Raw genomic sequence first — 19,948 nt, forward strand, 5'->3', positions numbered from 1 at the left:
TGTTAGCTCTTGGAGCAGAGAACAACCGTTGGAAGCTTTCCCCCTAATGAATGATGATTCTCTACAGGCAACCTCTGCACTTGTAAAAAGTGGTTCATCCAGCGACCTGGCCCCACCCAAAATCTTGAACTTAGTGGCTGAATCAGTTAGTTCTTTTATTTTGGATCTGATTAATTCCTCACTATCCGCTGGTGTAGTCCCTCCACGATGGAAAAAAGCTATGGTGAAACACCTGTTGAAAAAGCCCAGCCTCGACCCTGACTGCCTTGATAATTACCGGTCTATCTCACTCTTCCCAGGGATTAGAAAAATTGCGGAGAAGCATGTCAAGTCAGTGCTTTCTAAACACCTAAAAGATTCTAATCTTCTGCATTCCTCTCAAACGGGCTTTCGCCCGGGTCAAGGAACAGAAACTGCCCTACTAGAAGTCGTTGAAGACTCTAGAAAAATAATTGATGCAGGAGGCTCTTTGGCTGTCATTCTGTTAGACCGTAGTGCAGCCTTTGATACGGTTAGCCGCTGTATCCTGGTCGAACGAATCAGAAGCCTGGGTGTGTCGGGAGCCGCTCTGACCTGGCTGCAATCATTCCTGGAAGATAGATCCTTCCAAGTCTTTGCGGGAGAGGCTATCTCAGACCCCCTGCCTCTGCACTGTGGGGTCCCTCAGGGGTCGTCTCTGAGCCCTACTCTTTTTAATACATATATGGCCCCTCTTGCCAACATCGTTCTTCCTTTTGGGGTGCATATTGTCACTTATGTAGACCACACCCAATTTATTGACACCCTGAACCATGCTGACAAGGCCTCCATCCGTCTTCGTCCTTGCCTCGAAGAGGTAACAAGATGGATAAAACAATCTCACCTCAAATTGAACGTTGATAAGACCGAGCTTATGCTTCTCAGCAACCCCTCTCTTTTTGAGATTGACACTATGTGGCCAGTGTGCATGGGCCTTGCACCCACCCCTAAGCCAGAGATAAAGAGCTTGGGGGTCTGGCTTGACTCAGACCTCAGCTTCAAAACCCAAGCCAGGAAGGTCGTGTTGTCTTGCTTCAGTATGCTGAGAATGCTCCGCAAAGCGCTCCCTCTGCTACCATTTCAAGCAAGAGAGCTTATGATTCAGTCGCTTATTCTGTCAAGCCTGGACTATGGAAATGCCCTTTATTTGGGCGCCCTATGTGCAGTCCTGGCAAAACTTCAAACTGTGCAGAACTGTGCTGCAAGGATTCTTCTGGGGATCGAGAGGTGGCATTCGGCTAAACCAGCCTTGGTTTCCTGTCCAGGAGAGAGTCTTTTTTAAGGTCTTGTGTATTACCCACAATTTGAGAAGTGGTTAAGGACCAGCACTCGTATCCTCTCTGGTACAGCCCTTCAGAGCTAACAGACAGTTGTGCTCAGATGAGCTCCACCTCGGTTCCAGGAATTAAGAGGGCCAGAAGTGGTGGTCGGCTCTTCTATTATAATGCAGCCAAACTCTGGAACTCCCTCCCTCTTCAGATACGAAAGGAACGATACGAAAGGAACCCAGTCATCTGGCCTTCCGTAAGGCTCTGAAATCATGGCTCTTCCCCAAATAATCACAAAGTAGTTCCAGCTGTCCTGCTCAGCGCTGGGATGCCTCCAGATAGCCATACGCTTTACAAATGTTGTTTTATTTCATTTCATGATTGAATTGCTGAGGTGTGAGGAGCGTAAAGAACAGGGTATGGAGTCAGTCTCGGGTGGTGTGACTACTTGCACTGTTCAGATCAGACCACTGCTCAGTGGGCTGTTGCTGGCCACTTTTGGATTGGTGGGTGTATCACATGGAGAATTGTTACGGATGCAGCAGGGCGGTGCTTTTTTTGTGCTTTTGTCTGACATTAAAATTGAATGCTTCGAACCTGCTCCATCGCAGTTGTCATAAGGTCTTAAAGGTTTGGCCCTGTTGCAATGCTCTCTGGGGCTAGCTTCCCTTCAAAGTCCAGTATTTATGGTCAGCACGGTCCCGAAGGCCAGACACACATGTGGCTCCTGTTGTGCTGAGGATGCACTAGAAGCATGCCGAGAGTTTGAGGCTGCAACCCTCTTCAGCCAAGTGCATAAGATGCCTTTCAGCAACAAGCTTGGGCGTCGTCCACACTTACAAACTCTTTTGTTACTTTGTTAATCTTATTGACAGTCAAGAGTTATTACCTTCATTTTGCCTCAATTACTGCTCTGGGTCAATAATAATGTAAATCCTACTAGCTTAATTCTTTCTATGATGTTTTTCCTGAGAATTACTTGAAATGTTAAGCATACTCTGCACTTTGGTTATGTGCGTCAGTTCTGTTTGTAACCTTGTGCTCCCTTCAGTCATACATACCTTGTGTCCTGAGTCGTACAGCAAAGCTCTGGAATACAAAGCAGACAGCATTTCGGGACATGAGTGCATGCTGTACCTCATTTTACAGTGTTGCTCCCAAACCGGAATCATTTTCTCTTTTTCGGCAACTCAGCAGGTGTGTCATGCCACATACCAGAAAGTTCTGTCATCCACATTCTTCCACTAGCGTGCCTTGCAGCCTAAGGTTACAGTCCCTGACACAAATTTGATATTTGAGAAACATTCTGACAGAACAGATTCGAAGAATTTCTCATGGACTAAATGCACCTGTACGCCTAACACAATCTGACTTGCCTTTGCAGAAGATTATAATAAGTATGACTTCTAAGACTTCCTTCCTCCGATGTAAACCTACAACCAGCTTGCCATTGACTCAAGTCCTGATTACGAGTCAGTCGTTTTTTCTGACGCAACGTTTGGAATTACAAGTTGAGTGTATTTAACGCATCCAAAGATTATCGGATGCTTAAATACCTTAACCTTCATTAAATTGTGGCAGGTCAAGCCTGCTGAAATCTAACACAGGAAAATCACATGGTATTTACTGTATCTTTTGGCTTTTGATACATTAAACACCAAAATCTGTATGTTATTCCCTAGAAACTCTTAATAGGCGCCTTTATGTCGCACCCAATAAATAGCGAACCCCCTGGTATCATTATTTACCAGGTACGGTACTATACTTGTAATCAGGCACTAAATCGGGCTAATGCTGAATAGGTTGGCACCTTTTGTTGCTAATTTGCAATTTGTTTAAGGCTGCTTCTGCATAACTAAAGGTGTTCAAATTCTTCCTTATTAGCATCTCCAAAACTAAAATAGTGTTTCTAAAGCCTTTAGCCTCTACCCCATGGTCACCTTGTAAACAATTGCTGGCCGCTCTTGAGAACCTCTACCAAGCTCGTGTTCTGTGTGTGCAGGGCTGCAGGCACTACATCGTGCCAGGCCTTTTGAGGATTCCTATTCTCCTGTTTCCTACCTGGATGTGTGAAGTTGTGGTGTTTTCTCACAACCTCCATGTTGGGACAGAAATCTTTTTGGCATGGTCACAGACGTGTACCCCTGTTTTGAGTGCCCCAGCTGCAACATTGTCTGGATCCCTGATGCTGACTTTTGTTGTCATTTGTGAACACCGATAATGCGCGTGAGCCATGACATTCGACTGTCTCACAGATTGTGGTCTTGTTGGACCAGGACGGCCACCCAAAGTGCTGCCCTCATAGTGGTGAAAGGCTGCTGCCTCTACAAGGAGTTTCAGAGCACGAGCACAATGATGGAAGTTTACTGAATAGTGATCAGTGTGATTAAACAGGCCTTTTTTACCTGTTACACTGGTGTGAGGCCTACAGCTCACTCATGTAACGTTCCGTTGCCTTGCACTTAACTCACACTTGGACTACATTAAGTTATTTTGTAGTGCTGTGCATGCTACGTGTATGTATGCCAGTGAATGATAGAATACATGGAGTACTTTGGGTTCCATTTTGGTAGACCCAAAGCTGACTAGAGAAGCATGAGGAAATAGAGGAATCCCCCAGACAGATATGTGGATTGCTGCATTCTTGATAGCTGAGTGGGGCACACAGTGGAGGAGGGAGAACCAGGCTCTTCAATACATTTCAAAGGGTGATCTTTGATTCAGGGAGAGGTCACTGGAAAGGGGCCACATGGGCACCTCAGAAAGGAGATGGTGCAGATAGGAGAATCATAAAGAGTAGGGCTGGAATGCCGGATAATTTTTTGATGCACATAGCAGTCTGGCTGACAGCCATGTGTGAACCTCTAGTCGCTTTCATGATCTGTTGTTGGGGCAATCAGGTTTGTAGTCACTCCTGCTATGACTGACTGCTTTCTGGGGGAAGGGCAGGACTGAACAGTGGGCACTTCAAAAGGAAGCAGACCCCCAACACATTCTTCAAAGATTCGGACCCTAAATCACATTTGGTGTCTGGAAAAGGACTATAAGAAGGGGAGCTCAAGCTCCCCAAAATTGTAAACTGACAAGCAGCCACTCTAGGCTATATGTCGAAGAGGAGAAGCTCTGGAAGACACTGCATGGAGCCAGGAGCACCAGTGCCTGTCTGTTTGCCAAAATAAGTGTTCCCTGTGGGGAAGAGGAAAGCACTTGGAGTGAGCAAAGTCCAGTGGGGGATCCTGGTGAGTGGATCCCCATAGCGTGGTGTGGGGAGATGGCTGTTGCACCAATCAAGTTGTCGCCTGGGAGCAGTTTCAAGTCAGTGACCCTATAAGTCATAAGGGGCCATCATGGTAATACCGATTGGGTCCCTGCTCATGTGCAGAGTGAAATTGGCAACCACATACGCCAGCTTGGGCTGTTGTGAAGATTGCATGGCTGCCGTGCCGTTCAGGCCGTAGCCCAGGTGCGGAGTGAAGTCAGCGACCCCTGTATGCCAGAGGAGGCTGCAGTGATGAGGAAGTTATTGCCATGCTGATTGGGCTGTCGCCGCGTGCATTGTAAGGTTGGTGTATGTCGGAGGGGGCACCCTTGACATACACCAACCTGCGTGGTTCACTTCCGCCATCGGGCAAGGACACCATAGTGACCTGTGCATGCCCGAGCTCCCATTGAAGATAGGGACCAGAGCGATCACTCCCCCACCTGTGAGAAGGATCAGAGGAACTTGTTTCTCACTGGAGGAAATGTTGTGGATGCTCAGCCATTGCCCCTGCTGAGTCACACGTGCTACTCACAGTCAGCAAACACAACAGGTGATGGACCGAATGTGGATCAATGTCACACACTCACCCCAGTCCAAAGATCTGGGCCCAAATCCATCGTTTTTTTGCACTCCACACCACCCTGGGTTAGACAATGGCGATATGCAAATCAGCTCTGACCCTGTGCCCCATGGGAACAGTCCAGTCCGAACTACACTGGTGGTGTGGAGTGCAAAAAAACGATGGATTTGGGCCCAGATCTTTTGACTGGGGGAGTGTGTGACATTGATCCACATTCAGTCCATCACTTGTTGTTTTTGCAATTGCCGCCCTAAGTGCGCTGGGGATGCCCAGACGTGGGTCCCAGGCACTCCACACCACTTGGAGTCAAGCTAGCCGGGCTGATGAGAGGTGTTACCTCGAAACCGGTCCGGTCCTCGGATGCTTGATTCCGTTCTGGGAAGGACATGGCTTTTGTAGTTCGGACTGGACTGTTCCCATTGGGCAACAGGGTCAGAGCTGATTTGCATATCGCCATTGTCTAACCCAGGGTGGTGTGGAGTGCAAAAAAACGATGGATTTGGGCCCAGATCTTTTGACTGGGGGAGTGTGTGACATTGATCCACATTCAGTCCATCACTTGTTGTTTTTGCACTCACAGTCAGCAGCCACTGCAACCCTCTGTGATGTCTGAGAGTGAAAGGCTCCCATGAACGCTAGTAGAGCAACCCTTGCATGAGCAGGTAAGCCAGAAGGCCCTGGGGGCACTTGTCCTGCTGCATAGTGCTTTGGATGCTGGAACATTTTTGACTTTGGAAGAGTGGGACTGGAATTCCTGAGACTTGAACTACTAGTGAGGCTTAATCTGAATGTCACCTATAGTGAATGAGAGTGACGAGGGACTCAAGGACCTGTCTGTCGAACAGTGGATCCCTTACCTCAGAACTGTGTGACTAGTTTGTGTATGCTGTATTTTACTTAGTGTCATTATATTAAACAAGATTTTTTCAAAAAAGCAAGTATTTGACTGGACAGTCATTTATTGCTGCTCTATTCACAAAACGAACGTCTCGTAACGACCTGGGCACGATGAGCTGTATAAATGGCAGACGCCGCATTAAGTGGACACTGATAAATCAAGACAATTTATATACTAAAATAAACAGTGCATGCGAGGAGGAGCTGTCGGCATGTTCATCTTTTGACTCATCCCCTGTGAACACTTTGACCGGGTTTGCGGGGTTAGTTTCAAAAATTGGCCTCATGTTAACAGCTCCATTAAAGGGTCAAAACGGAAAAACTTCTAAATGGTTTGACCACAACTGCTCGAAGGCAAGTAGAGATCTGAAGAATGCCCTAAAAATTAAACCTAGAGACTCTGATCTGATAAAAAATCTTTGCCTGATCTATAAGAAGGCATTAGCTGAACGGAAAAAGGAAATTAAGGCAAACACCATAGAATCCCTCCTTGATCCCTCAGTGCTGGGGAACAGCGGCATGTTCTGGCAAATTATCAACAAACCTTTGTTTGATAACCTCAATGATATAGCCCTTGGTACTAATATTCCAGAGGGGGAGTGGGTGACTCACTTCAGTACAATTTTCAAGAGTAACGAGCACCGGGCAGAAAATGCTTTTTTAACCCCATCTGCAAACCCATTGTGCTTTTCAGTTAATGAGGTTGTAAGGGGTATCCAGGGCCTGACTAGCAATAAGGCCCCGGGCCCGGACGGTTTACCTCCGGACCTTTTAAAGTCTAATATTCCCTTTTGGGCTCCCATTCTCACGGCGGTAGTGAATGCAGCAGTGATTACAGGGTGCCCAAAAGTGTGGGGGCTATCGACCATAGTCCCTGTTTTTAAAAAGGGCGATCGCAGCAGCCCATTATGTTACAGGCCGATATCTCTCATCAATTCAGTAGCTAAAGTGGTAGGGGGGGTAATTTTAAATAGGCTATCCACATGGGCTAAAGATAACAATATTCTATCATCTATACAGTATGGATTCAGACCCGGCCACTCGACTATTACACAGTGTCTGAACTTATACCTGATCTTAAGTAAATACACCCTGGCTAGACAAGGAACTGTTTACATGGCATTTATGGACTTGTTGTCCGCTTTTGATTGTGTGGACAGAGGCACATTATGGGCTACCTTGTTGAAAATGGGCGTAGAGAGGAATCTTGTCAACTTCTTAGCCGATCTGCATTCGGATACAAGAGCTAATGTCCGATACACCCAAGATCTTAAAGTAACAGATGAATTTAGAATAAATCGGGGAGTACGACAAGGATGCATTTTGGCCCCATTCCTCTTTAATTTGTATATTAATGAATTGGAGGAATTTCTTTTAAATACTGAAGCAGACTACCCCTTTGTAGAGCGCAAAGGGGTTCCAGTGCTGCTTTATGCAGACGATGCTGTTCTTATATCCAGAACAGTAATCGGTCTTAAGAAATTATTAAATTCCTTTTTTAAATTCATGGAGTCCCGTGGCCTAAGCATTAACAATTCCAAGTCCTATGTCATGAAAATAGGTAAGGGTACACGGAAAATTAACTCCTTTAGTATAAATGGGGAGAAAATCCCTACTACTAATACCTTTTCATACCTTGGGGTCCTCTTAGATCATAAACTATCCTGGGGCCCCGCAGTTTCCAAAAAGAAGGGCGAAGCAACACGGGTAAAGGCGGCCATACTTGGCTTTGCAAAAAAAATCGGGAACTGCCCAGTGGCCGCTTTGCTCAAATTATATCAGGCAAAAAGTGTCGCTGTCGCCTGTTATGGAAGCGAGCTCTGGGGCTACTGCAAGACAAAGGACCTAGAGGTTACAGAAAATATCGTTTTGAAAACGATACTGAGGCTGCCAAGGGGTATCGGGAACTTCTCTGTACACGAAGAGTTGGGGGTTCCCCACTTAAGTGATAGAATAGCAGTAAATCCGGTTCTGTGCTGGCTGAATTGTTGGCTCAAGACCGATATTCCGCTCACCCACGCTATTTTGAAAGAAGCCTTAACACAAGACGGGAGGTTTAATGTTCCGTGGTTGAAGTATATAAAGGACTGTTTGACGGCAATTGGCCGACCTGATCTGTTTTTTGCTCCCAACTTGATTACAAAACCCGATGTTATCTTGGTAAAAAATGCCATATTATTAAGATGTACAGACCGAGAAGAGGCTGAGATACAGAAGGTCAGTGTCAGGAAACACCTACTACTTAAAACCTGCCCACGAATGGAACCTTATCTATCATGGCCTATGACTGGCTATGAACGCTTTTTTCTGACAAGGTTCCGATTTGACCTATTTCATCTCCTACTGGCGGTCCCAAGTGGGGCTCAACGGGGTGAAGTGTTGCCAGCTTGTGGCTGCGACGGGAAGTCTCCTCAAGACTTGGCACACTTTCTTTTTATTTGCCCTTATTACACTATACCACGGAAACTATATCTTAAACCGTGTCTCAAAAAATTGCATTTTGCACAAATCAAACCTGCACTTTACTACCTCCAATTACTGAACTGTGACTGCACTTTATTTGTCTGTAACTTTTTTTAAAAAGCCATCTCCTTCAGGAAAAGTATGGATGGTTAATTATGCTGTGAATGTTTTAGGTACTTTTAATCAATATAGTAATTTATGTTTTTATCACACACTGAATATTGGTCATGCTTATATTGCCCGTTGCTCTCCTTTTTCTACCTTGTACTGTATGTTGTGTCTCTTACATGTTATATGAAATGAATTATCTGGATTGTTTTTAACTGTTTACTTATGTGATGTACTTTTATGATTGTAAAACTTACAATCGAATAAAGATTTTGAACTGAACTGACTGGACAGTCATTTATTGCTGCTATTAAATGCATTTTGAGTTATGAGCCTAAGTTCACCCCCTGCATTTATCTCCCCTCTATCACAAGAGGACGTAGACTGCTCGATCCACGCTACTACTGAGAGTTGAGTGCTGAAGGGGTACATAACCTGACTTAAGGTCTCAATCATGCAGGATCTTGTTAGACTCGGGGGTCTCTGGTTGGCACAGGTATGCACTTGTGACAAACAGGGACCCTCTCCTCTAGTCAGGGTAAGAGAACTACTCCTTTAGAAATAACTCTTGCTCACCCTCTAGGTAGTGTGGCGCGAGCAGACACGGCTAATCTTCAGGGCGATAGTTAGTTAAGCATTTATGATCCCACACAGTAAATATAATGGCCCACCACAAACGGACACCATTCGTAAGGTTGTATCAAAAATACGTAGACTTTATATAAAAAATACTCAGTTGCAGATTTATCACAAGACCATATAACATTTAGCGATTTAGGCCACCAGATTTAAATAGGCAAAACGTTCTTAAGGGTTCTTTGTCCGCAAGGTACGCTGGGGGTCGATGCGCGCTATGTGCTGGTGAAGCGACCCATTGGTGAATGATGGTCGACAGGGAAAGCAAACGTTGCGGACCCTGGATCCGACCGAACTCTGGATGGAGTTCGAGTGTACCTTGTTGCGGGTGTCCGAGGCATTTCAGGCGTGGCCTTAGGTGAGGGCAGACTCGGGACGAGGCCGGCGGTTCTCCAGGGGTTTATCCGTCTCCCTTCGAGGTACGAGGCGGGTGAGGGGGACAGTGCAGGGTTGCGGCGATCCGGGGTTTGGAGCAACTCACGGGGCGAGTCGCCGTTCAGGCCTGCGGGGCGTACTTCTTCTTAGTACGCTGGGTTGTACCTTTGGATCTGTGTGGGACGTCGCGTTCTCGGGCAGACAGGTGCAGCACCGGGCCTCCGGTACCAATGTACGGAAGGCCTTTCTTGAGGTGCGGCATGGGCCTTGGTATGCAGGAGGGCAAAGCGAGACAGTCGGGTACTTTTCGACGTACGGACCGTCGGAGGCTATCAGATGTGCTCCGTGCAGATTCTGGCGGGAGAAGATGAGAGGTGCACAATGCTCTCCGTGGCAGGCGAGGTGTCAGGAGAGCAGGCGGCCCGGCACTGAAGCGGAGAGCGACTCAAGCTTGAGCGGGGGGGCGACCAGGCTCCGAGCTGTCACGACCGTAGGAGGGCAAAGGCACCCAAGTCACAACTCCGGTGAGGGAAGAAGAACTCAAGGGCCCAACAGCAGACGGGCACAGGCAGAATTGAACCCAATGGTCCTGGGGTTCAGGTCAGGGGGCAAGCTCGAGATCAAGCCCTTGGCGATCGTTTCAGGCACAAGTCTTCAAAGTCCTCTCTGGTCTTTTCCTCTCCGTTCTCAGCAAGGCACAACTGCAGGTTTCCTTTCCTCAGCTTCTCTGGGTCCTTCTAGTCAGGCAGAGGTTCGTCGTGGTCAAAACAGGATCTGATTTGGTAGGAGCGGAGCTCCTCTTTTTATACACCGTTCCTTTTGTCTTTCCCGGCCAGGGGGGCCTTTGCATAGTCCATCGCAGCTCTAGAGTACTTTGTTTTGCAAACTCTGGGTTTTCCTTTCAGTGAGCAGGGCAGGCCCCGCAGATGCTCCGCAGGAGGTGGACCCAGCATTGTGAAGACAAGTACAGTTCAGGAGTACTCTGTTGACGGTCTTCCCCCCTCTCTTTACAAGGTGTAGGGCAGAGTAGTCAGCCTCTCCCCAGGGGGCGGAGCGGGCATTGAGGTAGCAGAGCACAGGTCTATTCAGAGTCAAGGGGCATTCCCCCCCCCCCCACCCATCCTAGTGTAATCTTCCTATTCACCACCTGTCTTCTCCCAGCCCTGTCACTCACACAAACCAGACAGCAAATACATATACGAGCAGAGGCGGGCCGAGATGGTTAGGAAAGCAAATGCTAACTTTCTAAAAGTAGCATTTTCTTGGGGGCGTGGCTTAGCAGGCGTTGATGGCGGACGTGGCTTTCTAGAGCTCCCGCCGGCCCGAAGATTATCCGACCGATTATCCTGGCCCCCGGACCCGAACAGTGCACTGCTTGTGGGGCGATTGTGGCGGACAGTGCTGGGAGCCATCCGACGCTGGGAGCGAGGCTCCGGGACCTTTCAGGGCAGTGGATTCGGCCGAAGCAGCGAGCGGCCTAGTCTCGAACGGAAAAGCCGGGGCCTCGATTTTTGCGCACCCGGACCGGAGGACTCGCACAGAGGCCGGCGGCGCCATCCTTCTATCCAAGTCTGGGACTGCCTGGTGTCAGCGACACATCGAGGAGGCCCCTGCCTAACACTGCAGCAACGGCGGCAGAGACTGGTGCCCGGAGGCCGCCGAGGAGGAGCTGCGGCCTACCTGGCCTCGGCGAAGCCGGGGCCTCGAGTTTGGTGGTCCCCGCCCGGCGACACCAGCACCTGTCCTCGGGCCAGGAGTGCAGGCGCAGCGAGGCCCCGGGAGCTGAGGGGTCGGTCGTGCGCTTGGACCGGACTGCTGTTATCCCCATAGCTGTGCTTGCCGGGGCTGTGGACTGAGGGCCTGTAGGACGTACTGGAGGGGCTTGTGTCTGTGCCGGGACAGGTGTGCCTGCGGACCCAGTGTGGACCTGGCGCCGACCCTGCGGAGGAGATCGTTGAACCGTGAGTGTCTCCCCCCCTGGTGACCCCTCTCCCATCGCACTGCAGGGATTGCTGGAGGGGCGGAAGGGACCAGTGGGACCGACTTGGACTCGAATTGGGGCCCTGAGCAGGCTGCCGGGCCTGCCAGCGAGCCTAGGATACCCCCGGGCTGTCGTGGGGGATCGCGAGGTGCACCAGTGCAGGCGGTGGCGGCGAACTCATAGGGAGAGGTGCCCCTGGCGGCTCACTCACGCTGGGGCTTAGCCTGCAGGGGTCTGCGGAGACTCGTTGTGAGGCCCTTTCCCCCCACCCGGAATAGACAGAGGCGGTGTGCATAAAGAGTGTATTGCCTGTAGGGGTGTCCGGACAGTGAACCACCCTTGGCAGCTGTTGGAGGTGTCGATTGCTCCGCCAAAAGGATCCGCTAAAGCTTTGAGGGCAGTGATACCGGACTCAGACTTGGCCATGACCAGAGGGGGGGGTGGGCCCGCTAAGCAGGGGCCCATCGACAAATTCACGGAACCAAATGGCGGCCCCGGAGCACAGGGCGGCCAGGGGTCGGGCCGGATAAGGCGGCGCTAATGGTGGCGATAACCCAATCAAGGGACATGCTGGACGCCAAGATTGGGGCTGTTGGGGCGGATGTGACCCTCCTGAGACAGGACCTACGCAACGCTGTGGCGCGAATTACAGAGGCCGAGTCCAGGATCTCAGTGGTGGAAGATGATGTCGGGACCCTGAAGAAGAAAATGGCGGCGATGGAGAATATTCAGAAGGGTCTGGCGCTTCGTGTGGAGGATGCCGAAGGACGGGCGCGCAGGAACAACCTTCGCTTTGTAGGTTTTCCGGAGGGCTGTGAAAAGGGCAGCATGGAACGCTTCCTTTCCCAATGGCTGGAGAGCTGGCTCCCCCCGGATACCCAGTCCCGCTGCTTTGTGATTGAACGCGCGCACCGGGCCCTGACGCAAAAGCCGCCGGCGGGTGAACGGCCCAGGCCGGTGATCGCCAGAATCCTGAACTTCCATGACAGAGACACTATACTGCAGGAGGCTAGGGCCAAGGATTCTCTGTTATTTGAAAATCACAAGATCATGATCTTCCCCGACTACACCAAGATAGTGCAACAACAGAGGCACTCCTTCCTGGCCGCCAAGGCGAAACTTCGGGGCCTGAAGTTTAAGTATTCCTTGCTCTATCCGGCCCGCCTACGAGTAGTCTTTCAATCCCGGACTCACATTTTCGATACGCCAGAGGACGTCTTCAGGTGGACGGATGAAACGGTGAGAGTCAGGCCCCATGCCCAACCGGGCCTTGATCCGGGACACACAAGTGATTCATCGCAAAACCAGAGTGATCAGAACGCCCGAAGCAAAAGGAATAGGAAGTCCAGATCCCGGAAGCGCAATATCTCTAGCACTGAGTCTCGGACTGCTGCGCCCACTGATTCGGACCACTCGGGTGGAGGTAGCTGAGGGGCGATGGGTGGTCCTGCCCGCCTACGGATACCAGCTGCCCCAGCTGAGGGGAATGGTCCACCTGTGCTTTGCTCTACGGACGACTGCACGCTGAGTAAACTAACACACTTGGTTGGGTCTTCAACAATTGCTGGGACTATGAGAAGGGTTCGGGGTGCTCCGATACAGGGGCTACCTGCCTCCTACATGGTTGGGAGATGTTAGGGGGAAGGGGGAGTTCTTAGCTTAGTGGGTGTTTGGGATCCATTGGTATGGTAGGCTTTGGGCGCTCTGTTTTGGGCCCGAGGCTGCCCATGCCGCGACAGATACTTCAGTGTTCTATGAGGTATTGGGGGGGGGAGGTAGGCAGTTGGGGGGCTTGTTTGGGGGTCAGGTTGGGACAGGGGTTGGGGATGGCGGGGAAGTTGGGGTGGCTGAGTGGGGTGGGTGGTGGGGGTGGGGGAGGAGGGCAGTGGGGGGTGTAGTTGAGGTTGAAACAGTGACTGCGTTACTTTGGCAACTGTATTGTATGTGTGTGTGGCTCCGAGAGCCCAGGATTCTACATTTTCTCCGAATTGACAATGGTTGATGCCCAGAGGTCAGGCCTCCCACAGGCGATGTTACGAGTAGTGAGTTGGAATGTCCGGGGGATGCTAGATAAAATAAAGCGAGGGGTGGTGCTGCGGCTGGGGAAAAGGGAAGGGGCGGACGTTCTCCTCCTACAGGAGACGCACCTCCAGGGCACCAAGACCCTCATATTGCAGAGATATGGCTATCAACAATTGTTTCATGCGGGCTTTGCGAGGGGGTCCCGGGGGGTGGCGGTCCTTATACACCGCAGGCTCTCTTATGTACATGAGACGCAATGGATCGATGCCCATGGTAGATATGTGTTTGTTAAAGGTATGGTTGGGGATGAGCCGATGGTCTTTGGTAGTGTGTATGCTCCGCCCCCGTTGCAAGATGCGCTCATTGAAAAGCTGTTCGAGGTGTGGGCCGATATCCCGGATGTGCTGGCGATTGTGAGGGGAGACTGGAATGATGTGATGGATGGACGGATGGACCGCTATAGGCCCGGTAGGGAACTCCAGGCTGCAGCACCGACGAAACTTCATGGCCTAGCGCAGGGCATGGGTTGGATTGACTCCTGGCGCTACCAACACGCTTTGAGTCGCGAATATTCCTATGTGTCGGCAGTGCACAAGTCCTTCTCCAGATTAGATTACTTGTTCGTGCCACTCTTCTGGCTCGCGAGGGTCGCTTCCACAGCTGTGCTCCCTCGTGGTATTTCGGACCACTCCCCTGTGTCCCTGGATCTTCTGTTGGACAAGAGGTGACAGCCCTTCCGATGGCGCCAGTCTGCGTGGCACCTGCAACAGGATAGCTATCGCTCAAATCTACGTGAAGCCATTTCTAATTATTGGGCGGAGAACGACGGGCCGGAGGTGGACGCCGCCACCCAGTGGGAGGCACTGAAGCCGGTGCTCCGGGGGGTAGACGTAGCTTGGTGTGCAGGGGCCCGCAGGACCCGTCGGAGAGAGGTGGAGGAGGCTGCAGGGTGGGTTCAAGACCTGGAGAGAGAATGCACTATGGGCGACACAGATGAGGCTGTGGGGCAGCTCCTCATGGCGCAGCAATCATACTCATCCCTGTTACTCAATGAGGCGCGCCAGCTCTGGCTGGCCACACAGAGCAGAATTTATCAATGGGGGGATAAATCCAGCACCATGCTCTACAGACTCTGCCAGCACACCTTCCGGGCTCAGACCCTGCCGGGAATTCGAGATGAGCGAGGGAACCAGATGTCGGCCCCTGAGGACATAGCGGCCAGTTTTGCACAGTACTATGCGGATCTGTATGCCCCCCGAGAGGCCCTCCCTGCGGAGGACGTTGATAAATTCTTGCCAGATCTCCTGCCGCGTGCGCTCTCGGATGAGGGCCGGGATCAGCTGGAACTCCCCCTGTCCCTGGAGGAACTAGGCACGGCACTTGGGGAATTGAATTCTGGTAAGGCCCCGGGACCTAATGGGTTCCCGTGTGAATTCATGAAAACCTTTCACCTCCAACTGGAGGGGCGCTATAGGTTGGCACTAGAGGCAGCCAGGGAGTGTGGTCGCCTCCCAGCGGACTGGCGACATGCCGAAATTGTTGTTTTCTGTAAGCCCGGGAGACCACCTCGTACAGGCCGATTTCCCTTTTAAATTTTGAGGCGAAGATATTAGCCAAGGCCCTGGCCAACTGCCTCCTCCCGTATATCACCCATCTGGTGCACCCTGATCAGGCGGGGTTCATGCCCCATAGGGCTACCAGACACAACATTCGCCGCGCACAGGTGGTGGTGGAGACGGCCCGTGCCGCTGGGATCCCAACGGCGCTCCTTCTAGCCGATATTGATAGGGCATTCGATTCTCTCAGCTGGGTGTACCTTCGGGCGCTTCTGTCCCGCCTCAATCTTGGGCTTGTTTTTCTCTCATATCTGAGCCTGCTCTATACGGACCTGACAGCTTCAGTGAGAGTGGCGGGGGCGGCGTCAAAACCCTTTCCCATCGGACGGGGCACCAGGCAGGGTTGCACTCTCTCCCCCATATTTATTCGCATTGGCCATGGAACCCCTGGCGCCGTGGGTGCGGATGGACGCGCAGCTATGGGGGCTAGAGTGGGAGATGGGCCCGTCCGATCGCATTGCATTATATGCCGATGACGTCCTCTTCTCCTCACGGCCCTCAATAGGTCCGGGCCCAGAGTCCTAGAGATAATGCGAATCTTCGGGGAAGTGTCGGGCTTGCGTCTAAACGTGCAAAAGTCTAAGCTGTGGGTGCTGGGCGATGGCGAAGGACTGGGTGCATGGGCCTCGACGCTGCAGACGGCGGCAGGTGGACTCAAATACCTGGGCGTCTTTATCACGGACGCTACGAATGTGGCATGGGAGCGCAATGTGGTGCCCGTTTGGGATAGAGTACGATCGGACATGAGAATTTGGTCCAGAATGCCACTGAACATCTATGGCCGATCGGCGATCTTTAAAATGGTGGCCCTTCCGCGCCTCCTATACCAGCTGCAAAACCACCCATGCCCTATAGCACTGCAGTGGTTTCGTCAAGTGAACGCTGCGCTGAGTCAGTTCCTCTGGGCCGGGGGAGTGGCGAGAGTTGCTCTCCGCACTTGCTTCCTGTCTACATACTGCGGGGGCCTGGCCACCTCTGACATTTTATCATACTATCAGGCGGCACACCTATTGGTGCTTAATGACTGGTGGTACGGAGATTGGAGCGACCCGACCTACGCCCTAGAACGGTACTTGATGGATCCGGACACGGTACACACCATTCTGTACTCGGCGACTATCAGGAAAAGGATCCCCATAGTCACTCAGGTGGTCTTCCGAGTGTGGCGTGCAGCTCTGCGCCGCATGGGGTGGTGGAACAAGTTGACGAGGGAGACCCCGTTGTGGCAGAACGGACGACTGCCGGCGCTGGCATCCCTACGGGGATTCTAGGGCTGGGACGCTATCGGCATCTCTACGCTCGGCCACGTCATGAGGGGCACGACCCTTAAGTCTTTCCATACCTTGAGTGAGGAATATGCCATGCCCAAGACCCAATTCTTTAAGTACCTGCAACTGCGACATGCATTATCCCCCTCTCTGGTGGGCTTAGAGTCCCTGCCCGAGTTCAGCCCCCTGGAGGCTAAGGGTTTATGGGGGAATTGGAGGAAAAGAAAATTTCCAATATATATCAGACCCTGGTCACACACTGCTCCTCCTCCCTGGATAGATAACGCTCCGCGTGGGAGGGGGATGTGGGAGCTCTCGGAGAGGAAGACTGGAGGGAGGCCCTGGAGGCCCCGAGGGGGGCGGCCATTGCGATGCGTCTCGGCTATATTCAATTTAAATACTTACATAGGGCCTATTTTACCAGAGAACGACTGTGGAAAGCAGGTTTGATTGCCTCCCCTGAATGCTTGAGGTGCGGACGGGAAGTTGGGACGTTTGTCCACACCGTGTGGTCGTGTGCAAATCTGGCGAGATACTGGATGGGTATCTGGGACTGTTTGGCTGAGGTCTTGGGCTGGGACCTTCCCCGGTCCCCACAGCTCGGCTTGCTGCAGGTCATGGAACAAGTGGGGGGCAACTTATACAAACGCCACCTACTGGTTTTGGGTCTCACTGTGGCTAAGCGAGATATAGCCAGGGCCTGGAAAGACCCCAGGGCCCCCTTACTGGAAGTTTGGAGACAGGGGTTGGACTTTTGTATGGGGCTGGAGCATCCTGTCTTTGAGGCCAGGGGATGCCCTCGGAAACACTTTAAGATATGGAAAAGATGGGCGGACTACAGAGGACTGTGGCTGGAACCACCGATGCCCCAGGACGCTGGAGAGGATCTTTAATTATTGTACCCTGGGCGGCGGGGAGCGCACACTTTTTGTACTATCTTGCTTTATGCCTTGAGACTAGCAGATACTGTGTAGGGAACAGGGTGGGACCTGGGGGGGCGGTAGGGTGTTGGGGGTTGGGGGGCGGGTGTATAATATAGTATTGTTTGTACCGACTGCATATCCTCTTTCATGCCTGAGCTCCTTAGTCCTGCGTTGTAATGCGGGACGGTGTCCCCCCTTTGTGTTTTGTCTGTACTTCAATAAAATTTTGTTCTGAAAAAAAAAAAAGTAGCCTTTGCAAACACAGGATATTAAAATAAACTTTAGTAAAAGAAGTATTTTGTTATTCTGAGTTCAGGCATATTAAACTTGACTTCCTACCATGTTCCCTGAGTCTACTGGGATTATAGAGTGTAATAATCCAGCAGCCCATTCTGGCCTACGAGAACAGGTAGCCTTGCAATAGTGAAGAATGAGAATGGTTGTAATTCACTATTAGGACATGACACGCACATCAGGGCTTGTCCTACCTTATGCTTACATTGCACCCTGCCCGTGGGCCTACCAAAGGGGTAACTGATATGAAGTAAAGGCAAGGGTTAGAGGCGGGTAAGTGTGTGCACTTACCCAGCCAGCATAATAGTACAAGACTGCACGCAGGTTCTGCAGTGGCAGACCCTAGACACAGTTTACGAGGCGGCTTCTGTGGGTGGCGCAACCTGCGCTGAAGGCCCACGAGCCGTATCAGTCTTTACAAGCCCTGGCACTCCTGGTGAACTTTACTGGGGACTGACAGTAAATCCAATAAGCCAATCATAGAAATCAATTACATGTATACACTTTACATTGGGAGCACTTGCATTGCGGCACGGATTGGCCATGGCGCAGTGCCCTGAGCGTCGAATACCAGCAAAACATCTGAGGCACATCAGCAAAAAGTGGAAGGGAGACTCACGCCAAGGTGCCAGGTCTAACAGATCTCATTTCCTTATGAAGGATTTTTTTGAGGGCTTTGTCTATGTTAGGTGTAGGGGCAGAAGCCTCATCTGATTCAGAGTCAGACATGGTGTAGACAAAATGTTAACTTGTAAATTAGTGAAATTAGTTAATTAATGAAAGATAGTTAGGGAAGGATTTCCCCTTGAAAATAGTGACAAGGTTTATAAACTAAGAGATATAGTAGAATGAATGCCAAGAGAATGTTTCCGCTCTTTTTTAAAGGTGTTGAAAATGGCATTGAAATAAGGCTTTCCTGCTTAAAATCCCCCCCCTTTTTTTTTGTGCACGGTTGGAAAAAATGAGTACTTGCGTTGACTCGAGGAGCAGCAGCTGATCGCGTTAGTGTTGAGTAACTGACACTCGTTTGTTGCAATCAGCTGCTATTGCTATGGTGAAATCCGGCCTCGAGCGCGATCGCAAGAGCGATCAGCTAGAGACCGGGAGGCAGCATGGTGAGGAAAGGCACTTAGCAAGAGGTGGACGAAGCGTCACCGTTGCTAACATGCATCCTCTAATCCTACGAGCGAAGTAGAGCCGCGTTAGAGAGCGCAGCCTGCATCGGGAAGAGATGAGTACGGAGAGTTGAAGGGAGGCGTAGGTAAGGTCATAATTTGTGATAGAGCTTAATTTGAGTGCTATAACGCATTGGCATGAAAAACGAAATAATATAAGTGCGAATAAACGTTTTAGGAGGCACGAAGGTAGTTTATAAATCAACAAGTATATTCAAACATATCTATAAATCTATAAGTACCTTCAAACGTAAGAAAGTGGTACATAAAAGGCTAAACAGAAAAGGCAGGTTAATGGTCACTCACACAAAAGGGTGGGGCTAGGGAAAGGCGTGTAGGCATATCTCCGTAAATTGGAGATAGGTATAGAGGTAATGGGAAAGGGGGGTGGTAGGGTTAAGCCACGCGGAAGGGAACTTGAAAATATAGATAAAAAACAAATAGTAGTAATGTTAGAGAAATTGAACTGCTTGGATCCGCATTTAAAAGAGGCAGATCGCTGATGGCTAATGTCTTTTATGTGTTGCGATTGTTCTATTCTGGAACCTTTTAATATTGTGATGTATGCGGCTGCTTGGACTGCATTAAAAGAATAATGTATAATGTAGCCTCTGTTCTTGTAATGAAATCAGGAGTTTTGCGGCAGGTGCTTTACTGTCACCAACTCCACAGTTTCAGCTTGACTTCCTTGAGCAGCAGGTAAATATAGCCTACAGCCATTATGTTTTCACTAGGTAAAAGGTGCAGGAGATGGTGTGGGCTTAAGTGGGCCCGATCTTGTGAGATGTGTGATGCACTAGCAGCTGCAGTTTACTGCAGGGGATGGGATATAGCTCCGAGTGGGGCACAGATACAGTGGTCAAGTGGCGGAAGTCCACCTGTTGGCCTGTGATGCCCTTAGCAGCGATATAACATTTATGAACACTGGTAAAGGATCGCTGAAGCACTCTCCTTCTCTCTTAATGTGCGTGTGTGTGTGTGTGTGTGTATATATATATATATATATATGTGTTACAACTTCAAAAGTCTGAGAAGTATGCAATTTACAAACCCTTTATCAAA

At 50.5% G+C, this 19,948-nt stretch overlaps 1 protein-coding gene across 2 annotated transcripts in view; it reads left to right on the forward strand.

Annotated features, from left to right (window-relative positions):
• Nucleotides 1-19,948, forward strand: part of GRK5 (G protein-coupled receptor kinase 5) — a 638,763-nt gene that overhangs the window by 449,443 nt on the left and 169,372 nt on the right. The window lies entirely within an intron of this gene.

This window comes from Lissotriton vulgaris, chromosome 5 (genome assembly GCF_964263255.1).
Source record: "Lissotriton vulgaris chromosome 5, aLisVul1.2, whole genome shotgun sequence".
NCBI classification, from domain to species: domain Eukaryota; kingdom Metazoa; phylum Chordata; class Amphibia; order Caudata; family Salamandridae; genus Lissotriton; species Lissotriton vulgaris.